The sequence below is a fragment of the Zalophus californianus genome, chromosome 5 (genome assembly GCF_009762305.2).
Source record: "Zalophus californianus isolate mZalCal1 chromosome 5, mZalCal1.pri.v2, whole genome shotgun sequence".
In the NCBI taxonomy this organism is placed as follows: domain Eukaryota; kingdom Metazoa; phylum Chordata; class Mammalia; order Carnivora; family Otariidae; genus Zalophus; species Zalophus californianus.
This window is the reverse complement of record NC_045599.1, coordinates 123,668,390-123,677,849: the sequence shown is the minus strand read 5'-3', so window position 1 is coordinate 123,677,849 and position 9,460 is coordinate 123,668,390.

Below are 9,460 nucleotides of genomic sequence, written 5' to 3'. Positions count from 1 at the left end.
TAGTTGCACAGAAATCCCCCGGGGAGCATTTAAAAGAACGGCCGTGCCCAGGTCACCTCCCGGACCAGCTACGTCAGCCTTTCTCTCTGCAGTGAGGCCAGACAACAGTATCTGAAAAAAATCTTCGTAATTCCAGTTTTCCTCAGAACCGAGGACCCCTTTCAGGATGTATATGCAGGACCCAGAGATCATCTGAGGTACTGCGCATCTTCCAACCCCTGTCCAGCTGACGGAGCTACTCTACCTCACCTTTCTTCTTTTTCTCAAAATCTATGTAGATTAAGGAGTCTCCGTTTTATGACCTTGTTTCACTGGGGAAATCAGACTCTGTGTGTACCTTCTTCCATCTACCTTGAATAACCCGCATGTCAGCCTCTGGAGCATCCCAGTCCCTCAGACTCTGGGGTCTTCCTGTCCTTTAAGATGCTCAATTAAATTTAAGTGTTCGCCTGATATATCTGAGGATTCCTAGGCACCTGCATTTCCATCGACACCTCTTCTTGCTTTCCCTAAACTATTTCTCTCTACTCTCTGTGTTATCTCCTGACGCCATCATCCATTTTTTCCCATTTTTCTCGGTGGTCGACACCCTCCCTATTCCTTCATTCCCTCAAAGCACCACACAAAACACTGTGTGTGTAACAGATTTTATGGATAGTTGAGTGCTAATAAAGAGTATTATCACACAAAACAGCCCAGGCATCAACTTAAAATTGAACATCAGACTTCCTCATCCTAAGATCCAGCAGCCCTGGAAAATTCCAGTCACATAGAAGTATTTTTTTAATTTTTTTGGCCACACCCACACAAGAGACTTTGTCTTCTTTTCTCCTGCTGTTAGACTCTATTCCTCCAAATTCCTGATCATTTTTTAATGTAAGGAAATTCACCTTTCAAGATCTTAGGCTAAACCTAGCCTCTGTTGACTTTAATACATCTCTCTATGCTCATTTGCTTGTCAAAACAGAGGGCCAAAAGCATAAAGGAATGCACAGTGGTTAAAAACATTTTCCTTCTGGCCTGATCACTGTTCTGAGCAGAGACACTTGCGAGGTCCTGGCTTCCATGGGTCTGCTCTCCTCGTTCTGCTGCCCCCATTCTGGTCTGATCTCAGCTCCTTGATGTAGCAATCAGTCCATGGCTGAGGAGCTACATGATCTCTGCTAGGCGCTGGCGGGGCCAGCAGAACATCAGAGCTGGGAGGGACTCAAGGAGAGCCCAGCTTCTCCACGTAGGGGTGAATAAAATCAAGAGCAGCCCAGTATCAGCCCAGGAGAGTGGCATGGCTCATGCTGGGCACTCAGGCCTCCTGGATTCACATGCAGACGTACAGCAGTGTGGCCTTGGAAGAACTTCTCTGTGTTATTATTAGCTTCGCAGCTAATAATAGAACCCATCTCATCATGCAGATAGGGTAAATGAATTACTGCATGCAAATGCACTGGGAATAGTGTTTGGACACAGTACATGCTCAATCTTATTATGACCTAGGGTCCCACACCCGGTGAGGAAAAAACAGAAGGAGAATCCAAGCCTTCTGTCCTGCCCCCTGTACTTCCTACCCCCCCACGTAATAAAAGATAACACAGGTGAGTTCACAAAATCTTGCCGTCTAGCTGTGTGAACAAAACCAAAACATCTAAAACAGTCAGCGGCAACCATCAAGGAATGACCGATGGAACAAAGCAGCGATCCCTAGTAACAAATCTCTTTGTATTTATACACATACACATGCACACATGCACACACACCCTGTTAAGTTCTGTTTCTCCGGAGAACCCGGACTAATGGGGTCCCTCATGTACTCCCCTATTTCCTAACTCTCTCTCTTCTCTCTTGACTTCCTGTGATCCTTTCTCTTTAAATCGTCTTCCCCCTGTTCTTGCAGGTGGGGTGCCTGGGGCACAGAGTGTTTATTAAGTTGTACCTTCGGTGTCCACAGCTATGAAAAGGAGGACTTTATTATGTGCCAGGCTGGGCCCTTCTGGTGCCTTCCCTCACTGACACAGCACAACGATCCGGTCAGTCAGATCTGGTTCTATGAGTCCTGCTCTACAGATGTGGAAGCCAAGGCTTGGAGAGAGGAAATGACTTGGCGAAAGTGACACAGATAATGTGCGTGGAGCTGGGACTCAGGTACAGGCCTTCCAACCCAGAGCCTAGGGGAGCAGACCATGACTCCCTCTCACTGCTCTGCCCCCTGAAGCATCCTTTCTCAGAAACGCTTCTCTCCCCTGCCACCCACCATCTGCAGGCAGAACACTGCCCAGTCTGTCACTGCAACATCGCTCTTCAGCACCGCGACCCAAATGCCGGTGTTGGTCAGTTTTATAAAATATAAGCTCTGCTTTTGCCTTTGCTTCAATCCCTCCCCAGAAGAGACCAACTATCCCCTCTCCCTGTCACAAATACTTATACAGCCTTTTTCTTGCTAATTCCCATGTTAGTTTCCTTTCTATTTCTAGCTACTTTTATATCTGGACTGCTGAATTTCCAGCTTTCTTTATAGCCCCCCAGCCTACTCCTACTAAAAATATTCAGCAGAGGGTAAGGCAAACCTTTGTCCTCTTCCGCTGTGTTTCCGCCCCCAGTCTTCCAGAGTGTAATTATCTCACTCTGAAAAGCCTTCATCAAAAGAGCTTGCTTGCATTTTCTTTTCCTTTCTAAGGCCAAATTCCTTAGTATAGATGTATTAATTATCTATTGCTGTGTAACAGTATTACAGCAAAATTACTAGCTTAAAACAGCACACAGCTCTGTTGAACCACCCTAGGTGCAAAGGTCCACCACCTTGCCCTGTGTACATGTATGCATGTGTGTTTTGGGGGATGGAGGGAGATCTGTGGAGGTTCCAGAAGGGAGCTTCCTGGATCTCCAGAGGTTGTCTCTGATCTTATGCGTCAACTTGGAAGGTATTTTTGGATGAAATTAGCTTTTAAATTTGGGAACTCTGAGTAAACAGATTACTCCGCATAAGGCGAGTGGGCCTCATCTAATCAGTTGAAGGCCTAAATAGAACAAAAAAACCCAGCCTCCCTCAACGAGAGGGAATTCTCCAGCAAGACTGCCTTTGGGCTTCATCTGTACCATCAGCTTGTCCTGGGTCTTGAGCCTGCCAGCCCACCAGCAAACCAATTCCTTATAACAAATCATTTTATATTTATATATTTCTATTTGTCAAGAGCCCAGGAACAACTTAGTTGGGTCTCCTAGCCAGTGTCTCACAAGGCTCTAATCAAGGTATGGATTGTGGCTGCAGTCTCATATGAGGCTCGACTGGGGAAGGATCCGCTTCTGAGCTCATTCAGTTGGATGCAGCATTCAATGCCTTGTAGCTGAAGGATGAAGCACTTTGGGGTCCTGTTGGCTACTGGCCAGAGGCTGCCCTCACCTCCTTGTTGTAACATATCCTCCACAGACAGCTCACGACAATGGCAGTTGTCTTCTTCAAAGGCAGCAAAGGAGGGGGTCTCCTTGTAAGTTAGGAATTACAATTGTATTTACCGTGACCACCTACACATAACCATAGTCCAATTACCTCTGCTGTGTCCTATTGGTTAGAAGCAAGCCACAGGGTCTGTCCACACTCAAGGGAAAGGATAAGGGTATGAATATCAGGAGGCAAAGATCATTAAGATAAGCCTCCTTAGACCTTGTCTTCTACAATGGGGTGTGAGCACCGCCACCCGTCACTGCTCATACTGAGTGTTCCCTCTTCTTTCCACATATCCACTTCCTGCCTCCTGGTCTTTGCCCAGATTGCCCCAAATTGGAGGGCAAGGGAAGTAAAATTTCTTCCACCTCCAACCTTTACCCTAAGGACAGGAAAGGCATTTGGGCAGAAGGCCTTCATTGTCAGTTAAGGTAATACAATTTGTCAATGTAACCCAGGGTAAAAAGGGGTCAAATTCCACTCCCCCCCAACATAAAAGGGGCTCAGCACAAATTTATGTGAAATAGAGTCAAATGAATGTAGATGAGAGGAATATGAGTTTTTCATGCTAAACAAATCGCTATAGTTGGAAGGAAATGAACCCTGTTATGATGAGGTGAGTTTAGTTTCGGAGATTCAAAGAGAGAATAAACCATAAGCCAGAGTGGAAGCCCTTCCACTCTTTTCCATTGGCCAAAACTCACCCCTACACACACACACACACACACACACACACACACACACACTACCCCTCTCTAAGCCAGTCATCTCAGAGACCAGAATTCACTCTTTTTGCTGCTGAACCTGCAGAAGTTAGGCTGAGGAGAAAGGCCGTTACAGAGGATGCAAAAAACAAGAAAGGACCAAATGGTATAGGGCTTGATTATGTCTCTAGGGAGTGGTGAGTTTTACCTTGGGGGGAAAAAGGTATGTGAGAGTGTAAACTGGAATTATTTTCAGCTGTAAAAACCACAAAATTCCCAAATAAGACTGACTTAACCAAAAATGAAGATTGTCGAGATAGCCAGAGCAGGTTGGTAAATGATCCCCGGGGGCAGAGAAGCATACTCCTTCCTCTATGTTGTGCTGCCATGTGCAATCCCCATTCCCAAGGTAACTTCATGGTCAAAGTGACTGCCAGAACCCCTGTCTTGTACTCCATTTAAGGACACCGTGTGGAAGCTACACACACACACACACACACACACACACACACACACACACACACACTGCTGTTAACATCTCCCTGGTCAAAAGCAAATCACATAGTCACACCTGGCTGCAAGAGAGGCTGGGAGCTGTAGTCTTTATTCTGGTCAGCTAAGTGTCCAGATAAAAATCATTCACTTCAAAGGAGGTAAACGCCTACTGGTGGACCACAAGCGTCCTCTTGCCCAGGTGTGGTGACTGAAGATGCAACCCCTGCCTGCCCCTGACAGCCTCCCTCTCAAGCCCCTGCAGGTCTGCCTCAGCTGCAGAGAGATGGCCGACCCAAGGACTTGTCCACACCCAGCGGCTGAGATGGGGGCATGGAAGTTGGCCTTTCAGCCAGGTGTGGGACAACTCTGACAGGCCATTTTAGCTCCAGAGCCCCTGGGGGCTCAGCTGAAGTTGCCGTTGGGGAACTTTGAGGTTCTATTTCTCCTTTATCTCAGTCCTGATCCCACTTCCTCCTTTTCACAGCTGTGGACACCAAAGGTACGACTTCATAAACACTCTGCGCCCCAGGCTCTGGTTCCCAGGGAACCCCACCTGCAAGAACAGGGGGAAGAGGATTTAAAGAGAAAGGACCACAGGAAGTAAAGGGAGAAGAGAGAGAGTTAAGAAATGGGGAAGTACGTGACAGACTCCATTAGTCCGGGCTCTCCGGAGAAACAGAACTTACAGGGTGTGTGTGCACGTATGTGTGTATATGTGTATAGATATAAAATGATTTGTTATAAGGAATTGGTTTGCTGGTGGGCTGGCAGGCTCAAGACCCAGGACAAGCTGATGGTACAGATGAAGCCCAAAGGCAGTCTTGCTGGAGAATTCCCTCTCGTTGAGGGAGGCTGGGTTTTTTTGCTCTATTTAGGCCTTCAACTGATTAGATGAGGCCCACTCGCCTTATGCGGAGTAATCTGTTTACTCAGAGTTCCCAAATTTAAACGCTAATTTCATCCAAAAATACCTTCCAAGTTGACACATAAGATCAGAGACAACCTCTGGAGATCCAGGAAGCTCCCTTCTGGAACCTCCACAGATCTCCCTCCATCCCCCAAAACACACATGCATACATGTACACAGGGCAAGGTGGTGGACATTTGCACCTAGGGTGGTTCAACAGAGCAAGATCCCTGATTCCAGCATCCCCTGTGATGCCCTGAAAAGCTGTCAGACTTCACAGAAAGCCTGGGTAAAGAACCATTCCAGGTATTGCATGTTAACTTCGGAAATGCGACAGGCGTTGGGATCCAAAAATACAAAACGGCGAGTGTCTCCCTCCACCCAGGGCAGAGACAACGTTTGGAGCTGCCATGGAGCATGGATGTACAGGCAATAACCAAGCCAGGAAAGGTCCTTCTTCCCTGCCTTCCATGCCCAGGTGAGAAAAGAAAAGAAGAGGCCATCAGGAAGATTCAGCAGGCAAGGGTCTGAGCTGATGCCCAGCACACCGTGCTGGCTCAGGGCTGGCCTGGCACCTGTCAGGTCTCCCTGCCCAACCCCACCCATTCTTTAACATCCTTAAGCCTATTTGTCCTCTTACAACTCCTTTTTTGTTCTGTTAGATTTAAGTATGTATTATAGTCATTTTTGTCTTTTCTGATTGGCAATCCAACTACAGTGATGATGTCCACACTTTCATAGGTACTTAGAAGAGCCAAGGATGGTTTTACTTCTCATATACACTCAAAAAAAAAAAAAAAGTCAGGACCAAGATCTTATCATTAGGAATACAAATTATAACAGAAGGGGTGTCAGTCCTACGTTACCATGGCTTTCCTGCCCCACCCCCCAAAAATGTGTATATACTCTATAAAAAAGCAATTACTTGTCCTTCTTTTCTTTGTGAGGATATATCCAAGATACAAGAAAAGAAACTTAGAAGACTCAGAAGAGAGTTTAAAGCAGGGCAGCTTGTGCTGATTAAAAAGCCCAGCCCTCCTGGGAACCGAGACAAAGAAATAACATGATTTGTTCATAGTCAGACAGCTCATTAGTTATGGAGCTGGGTTTTTAACACAAGTCTTAACTCCCAAGATATGCTGTAAACCGTACTCAGGTTTCTTGGCTTCTTATTTCCATTCAATAAACCCATTCGTTTTCACAAAAGCAGTATCACATGCCAATGGGACTTTCCAGTGTTTGCTGATGGACTGGCAGATGGACTGGCAGACTTGCTGATTAGACTCTCACTGAACCCTGACTTTTCTTCTCACTACATCCACAACAGGGTCATCAGAACCTGTGCTGGGCACAGGGCAGGGAGAGGATCCTGCTAATGCTTCCCAGTAGCAGCCCCAATAGCCCCAGTGTTTAGGGACTTGCAACACCTGGCATTTTATTGGATTATATAATAGTCATCTCCTCCCCACCCCAACCCCCATTAAAAGTGCAATAAGGCACATCAAAATGACTTTAAAAAAAAAAATGGTTAGTATACCTCCTTGAGACAAACACAGCTATGCTCCTGGTGTTGTAAACAAACAAAGGCCCTCACGGCACCTCCTTCCAGGAAAATTAATAATACATGAGGATTTTCAGGAATTGCTAGAAGTGTGACACCCACCCTTTCCAGATTTCCCGGAAGAATCATTCGTTTCTGACAAATAAGTTCATTTAAGCATGTAATGAAATTTGATTTGATTTTTAGACCTTTGTAAATGTTTCATGTCCATCAAACCGTGCATCAGAAAAAATAACCCTGGGTTGGACCTTGTGGGGAATCTAACCAGGTGTAAAGAACGAACTAGAAAAGGAGAAAGCAGCCTGAGCACCTCCACGCAGGTCTGGTCTCCAGCTCCTCTGTCCATCCCCCCCCACCCCCCTCCAGCCCCCAGGGCACTGGCCACAGGAAGACAAACACCTACACTCCTGCCTGGTCCCCAACCGTAGGGAGCCTGCTGCTCTCTTCCCACAAAGCAAATTTCATTTTGCCTTTTGCAGAAGATGAATGTGACTCATTTTCCCTGCTGAGGGTTATGTGATGACCTGCTATGAGCCACATATTCAACTGAGTCATGAGTGCTGAAATGCCGGTTGTGCCCACTTGATCACATTTAAGGCTCAGAAGTTCTAAAAAAGCCCAAACCCACAAAAGCAACTTGACGGCAGGGCTCAGACCAGATCAGCTGCAAGTTGGGGGGGCGGTGTCTCACCGCTGTCCCCTCGGCCATTTTCCCCGAGCCCCGCCCAGACCCTTCTCTTTCCTTCCCTTTCTCTCCACGCCTGCAACTCCAGGCTGGTCCAATCTGGGTTTCAATGCACCAGCATGATTGTTCCTTTCTTGAGGAGGCTTCTATCAGTTTCTGGCTGCAGGAATGAGGACCTCACCAACAACCCTCAGCAGAGCACACTGTGCTCCCAACTTTTCTTCCTGTCAACTTCCGATTCATTTCCTGTAAGCCGTGACCCCTTCTAGGGAACATTAATTAGCCACCATGTTTTTTAAATCAGAATTCTAGGAGAGTGACATCTGTATGACTCACACTTCTGCAGTTTAAAAATGTATTTACTATATTTGATTGAGGCAGATGCGTTTTGTGCTAGACACTTACTGTATGGATTTATGACCATCTGTGACCATTCTGGGAAAGAAAAAAAAATCAGCACTATTAGCTGTGAGGAAGGCTTCACCGTATCACTAAAACTGAGTGAAAACATATGGGGTGAAATATCTCTAAATGATCTCATAAATGTCTTTATTTAGAAATACAACAGACTTCCTTTATAATGCTAGTTTCAAGAATAAAGTTAACACCGCCCTTAGTCATTATATTCTACCACTTGTGGCTTGATAAGATAAGAGGGTGATTTTACAACCTATATTGTCATCTATCTAAAGGGTTTTACAATCCATACAATCATAAGCTTGTAAAATAAACTATGCAAATTTATGTGGGCCAGGGTCTAAATTAATTCAGGTCTAAATAAATCAAACCCTAGCTAGACCGTGATTTAATCAAAAATTGAAAATATGACTCACAGCACTTAAGTGTGCTGAGGTGTCCTGCCAAAAGAGGCATCATTGCTGTGACAGAGACAAATGCTGCAAGGGCTGGCAGATTCTTCAAGGTCTAAATAGGGGGAGGTATCAAGATAAACATGGCATTATAAGAGTTCTTATAATTGCTCAACTCGATGTCTCCAGGGCGGGTTCAGAAGGAAGCTCACAACATTGTCCCACAAATCCACAGATACGCACTTGATTGTCAGTTTCTCTCCCTGTGGTTTCAGGTTTTTATGGTTCTCCTCACCTTCTTGTGAATATGTATATCATTTTTTTCAAACTTTATTTTTGTTCCTGTTTTTACTTTGTAGAGCATTACTTTTATCAACTATCTTCTCCCCTTCTATTTTCCAAAATACCTTCACCGCCAGCCGCACCCCTCCAATGTCCCAGGGGCTTGTGCAAATCTGACTGTGTAGGAGCCTTCCTTCCCTTTCACCTGGCTGAGCTCCTTCTTCAGCCTTCTGTCCCCAACAAGGACCTGTGACCATGGTTGGGTGACCCTGGGCAGGAAGCAGATTCGGGGCAGGGCATGTTGGGCAGGGATGTCTGAACCCCAACCAGGACCCAGGAGCAGATGGGCACATATTAGTACAGTCTCTGAAACCTCGGTGCTCCTGGAAACCGTGGGGCACACAGCCTGGCCACCACAGATCTGTATCTGACTCCCACGTCCCAGACAGTGCAGGCGGAGAGGAAGCTGCGGCCCCAGCAAGACGCCAGGGAGGTGAAGTTTGTGTCCACCCCAGCTCTCCCCTCTTGTCTACATGTGGCCCACCTGCTCCACCCGACTCACGACTGGCTCCTCCTTGGAGTGC